This window comes from Ovis aries, chromosome 4 (genome assembly GCF_016772045.2).
Source record: "Ovis aries strain OAR_USU_Benz2616 breed Rambouillet chromosome 4, ARS-UI_Ramb_v3.0, whole genome shotgun sequence".
Taxonomy (NCBI): domain Eukaryota; kingdom Metazoa; phylum Chordata; class Mammalia; order Artiodactyla; family Bovidae; genus Ovis; species Ovis aries.
Window position 1 is genome coordinate 113548698 of NC_056057.1, and position 12927 is coordinate 113561624.

At 45.1% G+C, this 12927-nt stretch overlaps 1 non-coding gene across 1 annotated transcript; it reads right to left on the reverse strand.

Annotated features, from left to right (window-relative positions):
- Positions 1–11045: 11045 nt before the first annotated feature.
- On the reverse strand, positions 11046–11117 carry TRNAC-GCA (transfer RNA cysteine (anticodon GCA)). Its single transcript has one exon. It is a non-coding gene; the product is annotated as a tRNA-Cys (tRNA).
- Positions 11118–12927: the final 1810 nt, after the last annotated feature.

Sequence of the window (12927 nt, forward strand, 5' to 3'; positions counted from 1 at the left end):
TGGCAATTCCCGTAGCTTGAATTCTTTTGCACATGACATATTTTTGAGAGCTATCGTTGTCGCTCTTGTATCTGGTACCTTGAACTTGTAGGACGAAAGAGGTAATAGTAAAAGCAACTTCATTTTTGCTTTCACTATCCCCTTAAACTTTCTCAATGAGCTGTTTCTATAGCCCAAGTGACGTCTTTTTAAAATTTCGTTGTGCCACGTGGCATGCTGAAACTTCCCTGACCCACAGTGGAACCCTTGCCCCCTGCAGTGGAAGCGGCGGGTCCTCACCACTGGACCACCAGGGAATTCCCCTGCCCAAGTGATTTAAACATCATGCATAGGTAGCAGAAAGTCCTGCAGTTGCCTCCTGAATTCGTAATTAAAAGAGCCAATCTCGAGAGTTCCCTGGTGGCTTAGTGGTTGGGGTGATTTCAGTGTGTGGCCAGTTCAATGAGATCCCACAAGCTGCGCGGTGCTGCTAAAAAAAAAAAGAGAAAAGTCCTGCTTCCTGTAAGAATCAATAACCCAGACCTCTTCCTCCCATTTTTTCCTTGATCATTAACTCCACACCCAGGGATTGAACCTGGGCCTCTGCCGTGACTGTGCAGGGCCCCTGCCACTAGACCACCAAGGGATTCCTGCAGGGCTGCTTTCAACTTCTCTCCACCCCTAGAAGTGGGAGGAGCTGAGACATAGTCCTTCCTCTTTCTCCTCCTCCAGTATTCTTTCCTAGCCCAAGGAATAGGGAGGAGGGAAGGGAGAGAGGAGAGGTGAGGAGAACGAGAAGGTTCTCCCTTGATCAGAACTGTAGTAAGGTAACATTTGCTTTCCCTGGGCCTGGCAAGTATTTGAAATGACTCCCCGGGCATTTCCATGATATTCCTCCCAGGCCTCCATCGGGACCATTCCACTGCTCCCATGACCTGGCAAAGCATTCTTCTCCTGGCTTTCCACGATCTGTGTTGCTCAGACTCTTTCTGCTGGGGCTTGTGACCTGTCCTTGCACAGAATTTGATTTGCTGCAAAAAGGCTCTCTCCTGCGTGGCCTGGGGGAAAATACTCGGGTGCCTTCTGTTTCCACCCATTCTGGTCAAACAAGCGGATTCCCAAGAGTGGTCAGCTCCTCTCTACCTACAGAGCTTTGTGCTGGACACACCTCACTGCAAACCCCAACTCCGGCTGCGTGGACCAAGGCGTTGAATGGACCCTGCGAAGCCCCTTCGCTAGACTTAAGGATGATCTTCAGGACTCTTCTCTTCAGAAAAGTGTTCCTCACCGATGCTCTGACCTACTGCAATCTGACCCTCTCACAGCCACAGGCTGGTGACTCACCTGGTTATCAGTCCTGACCTTCAGATTTCCACAGGACCTGTTTCCCTCCTGCCCGTGGGACCTAATACCTATTGTCTCTTCGTCACTCAGCTTAAACTTCCTTTTAACTGTTTTATTTTATACATTATAAGAATTCAGGAAGTTTTATTTATCTATTCTACTATTAAAGGACACTGAGGAAAGCTTTCTTATCTCTCCTTGCTATTCTTTGGAAATCTGCATTCAAATGGGAGAGTTCCAAAGAATAGCAAGGAGAGATAAGAAAGCCTTCCTCAGAGATCAATGCAAAGAACTAGAGGAAAACAACAGAATGGGAAAGACTAGAGAGCTCTTCAAGAAAATTAGAGATACCAAGGAAACATTTCATGCAAAGATGGGCTCAATAAAGGACAGAAATGGTATGGACCTAACAGAAGCAGAGATATTAAGAAGAGGTGGCAAGAATACACAGAAGAACTGTACAAAATAGATCTTCATGACCCAGATAATCACGATGGTGTGATCACTCACTTAGAGCCAGACATCCTGGAATGTGAAGTCAAGTGGGCCTTAGAAAGCATCACTACGAACAAAGCTAGTGGAGGTGATGGAATCCCAGTTGAGCTGTTTCAAATCCTGAAAGATGATGCTGTGAAAGTGCTGCACTCAATATGCCAGCAAATTTGGAAAACTCAGCACTGGCCACAGGACTGGAAAGGTCAGTTTTCATTCCAATCCCAAAGAAAGGCAATGCCAAACAATGCTCAAACTACTCCAAAATTGCACTCATCGCACACGCTAGTAAAGTAATGCTCAAAATTCTCCAAGCCAGGCTTTAGCAATACATGAACTGTGAACTTCCAGATGTTCAAACTGGTTTTAGAAAAGGCAGAGGAACCAGAGATCAAATTGCCAACATCCGCTGGATCAGGGAAAAAGCAAGAGAGTTCCAGAAAAACATCTATTTCTGCTTTATTGACTATGCCAAAGCCTTTGTGTGGGTCACAATAAACTGTGGAAAATTCTGAAAGAGATGGGAATACCAGACCACCTGACCTGCCTCTTGAGAAACCTATATGCAGGTCAGGAAGCAACAGTTAGAACTGGCCATGGAACAACAGACTGGTTCCAAATAGGAAAAGGAGTACGTCAAGGCTATCTATTGTCACCCTGCTTATTTGACTTCTATGCAGAGTACATCATGAGAAACGCTGGGCTGGAAGAAGCACAAGCTGGAATCAAGATTGCGGGGAGAAATATCAATAACCTCAGATATGCAGATGATACCACCCTTATGGCAGAAAGTGAAGAGGAACTAGAAAGCCTCTTGTTGAAAGTGAAAGAGGAGAGTGAAAAAGTTGGCTTAAAGTTCAGTGTTCAGAAAACGAAGATCATGGTATCCGGTCCCATCACTTCATGGGAAATAGATGGGGAAACAGTGGAAACAGTGTCAGACTTTATATTTTTGGGCTCCAAAATCACTGCAGATGGTGACTGCAGCCAGGAAATTAAAAGATGCTTACTCCTTGGAAGGAAAGTTATGACCAACCTAGAGAGCATATTCAAAAGCAGAGACATTACTTTGCCGACTAAGGTCCGTTTAGTCAAGGCTATGGTTTTCCAGTGGTCATGTATGGATGTGAGAGTTGGACTGTGAAGAAAGCTGAGCGCTGAAGAAATGATGCTTTTGAACTGTGGTGTTGGAGAAGACTCTTGCGAGTCCCTTGGATTGCAAGATCCAAGCAGTCTATTCTAAAGGAGACCAGTCCTGGGTGTTCATTGGAAGGACTGACGCTGAGGCTGAAACTCCAATACTTTGGCCACCTCATGAGAAGAGCTGACTCATTGGAAAAAACCCTGATGCTGGGAGGGATTGGGGGCAGGAGGAGAAGGGGATGACAGAGGATGAGATGGCTGGATAGCATCACCGACTCGATGGACGTGAGTCTGAGTGAACTCCGGGAGTTGGTGATGGACAGGGAGGCCTGGCGTGCTGTGATTCATGGGGTCTCAAAGAGTCGAATACGACGGAGAGACTGAACTGAACTGAACTGAACTGATTAAAGGACACACTAAGAATGTTTCCTGTTTTTTGGCACATTAACAGTAGTGCTGCAATGAACATCTTTGTACATATCTCCTGATGCATTTATGTAGAACTTCTCAAGGGAAAATACCCAGAAATGAAATATCTGGATTTTACACACACTTATAATTTTATGATTGCAGTTTTATGTAGTTTTTAATATTTATTTTATTATTTTTATTGCTAAGACTTTCTCCATGAGTATAGCAATTATATTCACATTGTTAGCGAATGAAAGTACCATTGTCCTCCTCACCAGTTTTTGATCTAGTTAGACTTCAACTTATCCTAAATTCTGAAAGAGTATAAAAATGGTGCTTCTTTATCGTTTTAACTGCTTTCCATTTCTTTGATGTCTAACAATGTTGAGCATCTTTTCATGTGTTTATTTGTCATAAAGATATCTCTTCTGTAGGGACTTCCCTGGTTGACCAGTAGGTAAGACTCCTCATTCCCAATGCGGGAGACTCAGGTTCTATCCCTGATCCTGCATGCTGCAACTAAGACCCATCCCAGCCAAAATAGATAAATAAACAAAGAAAACATTAAAAAAAAATCCCTCTTCTGTGAACTGCTTATTCTGTCTTTACCCATTTTTTTTTATTGGGCTTTTTTTTTTCCTGATTGCTCTGTAGGAATTCTTATCTTTTTAAATAATTACAAAAATTTAAATGGTGGTAAAAAGCACATGAAAGTTACCATCTTAACCATTTTAAAGTGGACAGTTCAATAGTGTTAAGCATATTTATAATATTTTGCAAAAGATCTCCACAAACTCTTCATCTTGCTTATATTCTAATGCATATCTATTCTCCAATCATGTGTGTTACAACATTCAGAGTCTCTTGTTTAAGGAATGTTTTGTCATATAAAAATGTAAATTTTGATACAGCCAAATTTATCTTTTACAGTTTGTGATTTTGAAGTTGTGTTTAAGAAAGCCTTCCCTGAGTTATACATATTTTATAAACAATGTTTGTGAGCCTGCCTTACAAAATTCGTACATTGAAACCTAATCCCTAATGTGATGATATTTGGAGGTGGGGCCTTGGGGAGGTGATTAGGTCGTGACAGTGGAGCCCTCCTGAAAGGGATTAGGGCCCTTCGGAAAGAGACCCAGGAGAGCTGTTTTGTTCCCTCTGCCATTTGAGAACACAGCAAGAATGCAGCCACCTACGAACCAGAAGGAGGGCTATCACCAGATGTCCTGGACTTGCCAACCTCCAGACCCATGAGAAACAAACTTCTATTGTTTATAAGCCACCCAGTCTCTGGTATTTGGATATAGCACCCCAACAAACTAAGACAGTTGTGTTCTGCATGTTCTTCTAAAAGTCTGAGTTTACATTTAGGTCTTTGAAAGTTAGTTGCTCAGTCACATCCAACTCTTTTCAACTCTGTGCACTATAACCCACCAGGCTCCTCTGTCCATGGAATTCTCCAGGCAAGAATACTGGAGTGCATTGGCATTCCTTTTTCCAGGTGATCTTCCTGACCCAAGGATCAAACTTGGGTTTCCAGCAGTGCAGGCAGATTCTTTACCCTCTGAGCCACCAGGAGAGCCCAATTTAGGTCTTTCATCCATCTGAAATTTTTTTGTAATGGAGTGAAGTAAGGATTTTATGAGACTTTTTTAGAAGCCAGTTATCCCACCACCCCTAATTATAGAGTCCATCCTTTCCACATTGGTGACACTATCTAGGTGTTATATTCTGAGGTCATGCTTCATCTGGAGCAACACTGTCCAGCAGAAATATAATGCAAGCCCCAGGTACAATTATATATTTTCTAGTAGCTACATTATAAGACAAAAATAATTGCTGAAATTAATTTGAATGATCTATTTATTTAACACAAGATATCTAAAAATATTATCACTGCTATATGTAATTAATATGCAAAATCAATAATGAAATCATTTGCATTCTCATTCTTGGTACTAAGTATTTAAAAATCTGATGTAATTGCAAAGGACATTTCCATGTTTTCTGATTGTGCAGAACCTTTCAAATCCCCTTGTTGTGTATGGAGAATTTCTTTCCTTGCAAGACCTGTACTCTCAAAAAAGAAGTTACAAAAATCTGTTCTCAGGCTCCTTTGAGTTTCTGAAATAAGTCCAGGCTTCCATCCCTTCATGGCAAATATAAAGGGAAAAAAATGGAAGCAGTGACATACTTTATTTTTTCGGATTCCAAAGTCACTGTGGATGGTAACTGTAGGACCAAATTAAAAGATGCTTGCTCCTTGGAAGGAAAGCTATGACAAACCTAGACAGTGTATTAAAAAGCAGAGACATCACTTCGCCAATAAAAGTCCATACTATCAAAGCTATGGTTTTTCCAGTAGTCATGTACAGATGCAAGAGCTGGGGCATAAACAAGGCTGAGTGCTGAAGAACTGATGCTTTAGAACTGTAATGCTGGAGAAGATGCTTGACAGTGCCTTGGACTGCAAGGAGACCACATCAGTCAATCCCAAAGGAAATCAACCCTGAATATTCATTGGAAGGACTGATGCTGAAGCTGAAGCTCTAACACTTTGGCCACCTGATGTTAAGAGTCAATTCATCAGAAAAGACCGTGATGCTCAGGAAGATTGAAGGCCAAAGGAGAAGGGGGCAGCAGAGGATGAGATGGCTAGATAGCATCACTGACTCAATGGATATGAGTTTGAGCAAACTCTGGGAGACAATGGAGGGTAAGGGAGACTGGCATGCTGCAGTCCATGGGGTCACAAAGAGCTGGACACGACTTAGTGACTGAACAGCAACAACCAATAATAAGATATGCTTGCGTAGGGGTTGAGGAGGGGAGAGGGAGGTGTAGAGTCCAGTTTGCTTGCAAGGATGGGGTCCCTGTCCAGCCTTCAGGGCTCGAGTGTTTGGTGCAGGTGTGGCGCACAGGCTGGTTTCTGGTGAGAACGGAAACTGCTGGGTGACGCCAGCCCAGTGCTGGTTCTCCATCAGGCCAGTTCTGCAGCTTAGCTCAGGGCACTGGAAGTTTAGTCTGGAGACTCCTTTTCCACCACTCCTACCTAGGGAAATATATATGCTTCATAAATGTTTGCAGCTTAATCTACCTTCTGTGCACTTGCTGGCACCCAAGTGCCCCGAGGGCCACAGCAAGTGGAAGCCTGTCGTGCTATACTGCAGCAGCCCTAGGATGCTGAGAGAAGGGCCTTGAAGGACATTAATGAAAGCAGTGAGTTTCCCACTACCTTTGGTCAAGGACAAGCTTTATTTTTATTTTCTTAAAAAGCTATCACAGCTCAATACGAGTACATCAGACCTGTGGAGTTTGAGACCCACTGCAACCAAAGCTGGCCAGTGTCAGATGGTAGAATTTCTGAACATAAATGAAGGGGCTGTGGGCTGGTTCTTGGACCCCACTTTGAGCAGCACTGGTCAGAGGGCTGTGCTGACCACGCATTCCTCTGGAATCTGGGGATGACATTCACCCTGCTAAGCTGCCTTTTCATACTATTCGTGGGGTTCTCACAGCAAGCATACTGGAGTAGTTGGCAGTTCCCTCCTCCAGTGGACCATGTTTTGTCAGAAGTCTCCACTATGACCCTTCCATCCTGGGTGGCCCTGCATGGCATGGCTCACAGCTTCATTGAATTACAGAAGACCCTCCAACACAACAAGGCTGTGATGCATGAAGGAGAAAGTTTGAAAGCAAAAAGAGAAGGGGTGGCAGAGGATAAGCTGGTTGGATGGCATCACCGACTCAGTGGACGTGAATGTGAGCAAACTCCAGGAGATAGTGAAAGACAGAGGAGCCTGGGGTGCTGCAGTCCCTGGGGTTGCAGAGTCAGACACCACTTAGCAACTGAACAACAACAACTGCTCAGTTATTGTGCCTGACCTCTGTAGAACTGTCTTTTCCGACTGCTGGAAGAACTACATTCAGCTGCTGGTAACAGATTAGAAATGAGAATGGCTATTGTGCTCCTCCTGCGCTCTCTCACCATAAGACCATGCATTTCTTTTTTTTGTTAATTTTATTGAAATATAGTTGATTTACAATGTTATGTTAATTTCTGCTGTACAGAGAAGTGACTCAGTTATACATATGTATTCTTTTTCATATTCTTTTCCATTATGGTTTATCGGAGGATACTGAATATAGTTCCCACGCTATACAGTTGGGCCTTGCTTATCCATCCTGTGTAGTTTGTATCTGCTAATCCCAAACTCTCAGTCTTTCCTCCGCTCCCCGACCCCAGCCTCCACAAGTCTGATCTCTGTGTCTGTGCGTCTGTTTCATAGGTATGTTCATTTGTGTCACGGTTTAATTTTACTTATTTTATTTCTCTTTTGGCTGTGCTGGCTCTTTGTTACTGCATGGGCTCTGCTCTACTTGCGGTGTGCAGGCGTCTCACTGCGGGGGTTTCTCGTGGTGTGGAGCACAGGCTCTGTAGAGCGTGCGGTTTCAGGAGCTGCGGCACGTGGGCTCAGTAGTCGCAGCTCCTGGGCCCTAGAGCACACACTCAGTGGCTGTAGTGCACGGGCTTAGTTGCTCCGAGGCACATGGGATCTTCCCGGATCCGAGACTGAACTCCTGTCTCCGGCATTGGCAGGCAGATTCTTTACCACTGAGTCACCAGGGAAGCCCTGTGTCATATTTTAGATTCCGCATATAAGTGACATCATATGGCACTTGTCTTTCTCTTTCTGACTTCCTTTGCTTAGTGTGATCATCTCTGGAGCCACTGCTGCTGCTGTGTTATCCATTCTTTTTAATGACCGAGTAATACACTCTACATTATATCACATCTTTTTCATCCATTCGTCTGTCAATGGACATTTAGCTTGCTTCCATGTCTGTTGTGAATAGTGCCGCTGTGAATATAAGGGTATATGTGTCTTTTTGAAATAGAGTTTTATATGGGTATATGTCTAGGGGTGGGATTGCTGGCTCATGTGGCAACTCTGTCTTTAGTTTTTTGAGAAACCTCCATGCTGTTTTCCATAGTGGCTGCACCAATTTACATTCCTACCAACAGAGTGAGAGGGTCCCTTTTCTTCACACCCTCTCTAGCATTTAGTATTTGTAGAATTGTTAATGATGATGTGAGGTGGTTTTGATTTGCATTTCTCTAATAATTAGTGATGCTGAGCATCTTCTCATATGCCTGTTGGACTCTGTATGTTTTCTTTGGAGAAATGTCTATTTAGGTCTTTTGCCCATTTTTTGATCGAGTTTTTTTTTAAATTGAATTCTATGAGCTTTTTGTATATTTTGGGAATTAAGCTCCTGTTGGTTGCACCACTTACAAATATTTTCTCCCAGCCCAAATGCATGGTTGTCCTGCCCCATACATTTCTATTGTGCAAGAAAGGGTGGTGACTTACAGGCAAGGAGGGCTTCCCAGATGGCACTACTGGTAAAGAACCCACCTGCCAATGCAGGAGACATATGAAACTCGGGTTTGATCCCTGGGTTGGGAAGATCCCCTGGAGGAGGGCATGGCAACCCACTCCAGTATTCTTGTCTAGAGAATCCCTTGGAGAGATGAGCCTGGTGGACTACAGTCCATGGGGTCACAAAGAGTTGGGCACGACTGAAGGGACCTAGCACACAGCACAGGCAAGGAGGCAGCCAAATGCACACGGTCCCCTGGGCTCTCTGTATCCTGCAGAGAGGTGGATGTGCACCAGGAAGAACTGGGCGCACCACAGAAAGAGCATCTGTAGGAGGACATTTCCCCTGCACTGCTTCACCTCCTTACAGGGGAGGTAAGAGAGCCTTGGGGCACCTGGTTAACCATAACAATGGGAGGTTCCTGGTGTCAGGAATGGCCTTGTTAGAAAAACCTCTTTTATTGGCTATCTCAGATCTACTAAGCTAGGTCATTGATGATGAGCTTGAAAAGTCATTGATGGGGAAAGGGCCTCAGAACACTTTCTGAGGGCATGAGCCTCAGAATCATCTGGATTTGTGTCTTCTCTGAGGGATGCTAGAAATGTCTGTCTTTCTTTTGAAGAACAGTGTGTGGAGCAGAGCAGACCAGGGCTGTCTGGTGACCTGGCCACTCCAAGTGTCTTTAGGGATACCTGCTCTTTTCATCTTTTTGATCAGTCTTCTTTTAAATGTGGATTCCATTCTCAAGCTTGACTCATGGTCCAAGTTGGCAGCTGGCATTCCAGCCATCACATCTATGCTCCAAGTAGGAAGCATGAGTTAAGGCCCCAAAGGGGACATGTCTGTTCTTCTTTAAAGCTTTCTCAAAAACTTTGTCTGCTGACTGCTTCTTATTCTTCATTTGCCTGTCCTAGCCAAAGAGAGTCTAGAAAATGTGATCTTTTAGCTGGAAACATAACCACTTAGTATATAATAAAGAGTTCTATTACTAAGAGGAAATAATGTATTTTGGGTAGTTAGCTAGTCAGTCTGCCACGTATATACAACACATATATTTATACACACACGTGTGTGTGTGGAACACAGTTCATGCTTTTTTTGTTTTTGTAAAGGGAATAAACTATGGCCAATACCTAGGGTCTGTATGTTGCATGACACCAGGTATGTGACTGGGGGAGTTGTGCAATACACGACCTGTGTGATTATACTTGGCTGCCTTGAAAATAACCATTATCTCACCAACCTTCTGTCTATAAAGACCTATCATATGAATGCCTGGTGTCTTTAAGAGCTAATAAAATATTATGCTCTGCTGACGAAGTGGCGTGTTCTCACTTCTGTTTAATTCCCCAAAACTCAGAGATGCTTCCTGTATTCAGCAGCAGTGCCTTCTCCTGACCTGGGCTCTCGGGAATAATTATCTGCATCCTCTTCAAATGTTTAGCTCTTGCCTTATTTATTCCCTTCAACTTTTAAAAATTGTGGCAAAATACATGTAGCATGAAACTTATCATCTTAACCAAATATTTAAGTAAGGACTTCCCAGGCGGCACAGTGGTAAGGAATCTGCCTGTAATGTAAGAGACCCAGGTTGGGGTCTGGGTTGGGGAGATCCTCTGGAGAAGGGAATGGCACCCCACTCCTATATTCTTGCCAGGAGAATCCCATGAACAGAGGAACCTGGCGGGCTACAGTCCATGGGGTCGCAAAGAGTTGGACACGACTGAGCGACTGAGTGTTATACGAGTCAGTGGTATTAAGTATGTTTATGTTATACAGCCATCACCACTCTCCAGAACTTTTTCATTTGCCAAATTATACCTCTATCCCCACGAATCGATAGCTGGCCACCCCACCTCCGCCGGCCCCTGGTGCCCACCAGTCTCCTTTCTGTCTCTCTGATTTTGAAGACTTCATATAAGTTAGCCCTTGCCTTTTTATACTTGTTCCGTTGGTGGACTTTTATTATATCTTTTATTGCAAGCTGCCTCAGATCCTATTTTTTGAAGCTAGCTTGGTATAAACAAATAAAATCAGGATGGTAATAATTAGACACAAGGGAAACACAGAGAAAGCTTCAGGCAGACTTCCTCTACCCCTCCAGGAAATCAATGTGGCTGAGGAGGCGAAAACACAGCACGTGAGAAATGTCACAGGAGGAGCTGAAGGCTTTACTACTTGTTGGAAATTTAGATTCCATGAGGCTAAATGCATAAGAAGGAGGGCCTCTGTATAAGTAGGAGGTATAATTTCCACTGGAGTTAAAAAAAAAAAGGAAAGAACCAAGGCACAGGGGGCACCTGGATTTGAACCAGGGACCTCTTGATCTGCAGTCAAATGCTCTGCCCCTGAGCTATACCCCCAGCCACCCACATGGCCATCACAGAACAATTCCATAATTGCAGTCTTTCCCAAGCTGTGCTCTCACCATTGTGTGTCTCCCTAGGGAGTTACCTGAGCTGCTTCTCTGGGTGCCCACCTCCACACCTGTCAGAACTCACACCTATGCCCTCAGAGTCTCCACACCTATGTCCTCAGAGTCTCCACACCTATGCCCACCAAACATCCCTCCTCCCAGAGCCCTTCTCACCCGTTCCCTCACTATTATCATTATACTGAGGGCAAGAGGAACTCTACCCAGCCCCTTAATGTCTAAGATGCTTCGTTTCTTTTTTCTTTTTCTCCATCTTCCACTCTCTGGTTCTGTTTCCTTTTCCAGGGATCAAGGCCTGGGACCTGTGAGAGGCTGTCACAGTCTTGGTTTACTTCAAGAGAGGCTCCTGGCCAAGAAAGCCGCAGCCCCAGCTTTCCAGGGGGTGGAGAAGAGTGAGCAGGGATGAGCCAAGAGGTCAGCACAGGTCCAGGGTCTGGGCGCGACTCCAGCCTGCTTCTTCTAGAACTCAGACAGCCCCTGCCGTACAGCCAGGCAGTCTCTAGGATTAAGACATCATTGCATTTCTGTTCGCGTCTTTCTTGGTTATGTGCTATCCAATTGGGTAAGATTTTCTACTCTTTCTTTGAGATTATTCTGAAGTGAAATTACCCTTCAAGGGCTTCCCAGGTGGCTCAGTGGTAAAGAACCCGTCTGCCAGTTCAGGAGACATAAGAGACCTGGGTTCAATCCCTGGGTCAGGAAGATCCCCTAGAGAAGAAAATGGCAACCCACTCCAGTATTTTTGCCTGGAGAACCCCCACGGACAGAGAAGCCTGATGGGCTACAGTCCACGGGATCATAAAGAGTCGGACAGGACTGAAGAGACCTAGCACGCACATGAAGGAAGGTGGTTCTTTGGCCAAGGGCATGGGAGTAGCTATGCCCCTGCTAGAAGCTCTGAACAGACTGTTGAGATCCACCTGTAGGAGAACGTAGGCTTGTCAAGGCTCCAAGACTCCACACACGTCCAATGAAGCGCTGCAAGGCAGTCTGCCCTTCTTGAGGGGATTAAAAAAAAAAAAAGGCTAAGAGTGTTGGTAAGTGAGTGATTTTTTCCAGATTTATAAAACACTGGATGAACACGCACATACATTTTGGTGCACTTCTCAAATGATTTCCCCAGGGTGGATTCCTAAGAATGCGCATGCAGGGCCTGGAGGAGCTGGCTGGTGCTGTGGCTTACAGCCCATCAGCAGGCACCAATCCCAGGGGTTCCCCTGCGCCCTGCCCTTCACCCCCCAACCTCCACAGTTCCGCCAGGTTAGGACGTGCACTCTGCCCCGGGCTGGAGTCCGAATCTGGCAGCATCTCCGTGTGGTCATTAGGTCTGGAGCTCGGCTCCCAGACCTGCGGGGTCAGACCCCTTGGACGGGCTCACACGACCTCCCTAATCAGGCTCTGAAGGCCCGATGCACAATAAGCCAGAATGCCCTGGAGGTTACCCCGGAAACCAAATTAGCTATCTGAGGGTTGCTTCCTGAGGCTGCAATCAGAGCAAAAGGGAATTGAATGCTCTTGAGGGTTTCTCGGGCCACGGAAAATGATTATGCATTATTCCTGTTCCAAAGCACCATTCCTTCTTTAGAGGCCAGAATGCTCCGTCACTAAACTGCGAACGTCAGCATGTGCGCAGGCATCTTTCCTGGATCCCTGCATCCTGCCATCCGGCCTCGACCACGTGCCTCCCCTCCCCAACCTAGTGTCTCAGCTCTGTGATCTGCTCATTGTTGATATACCGT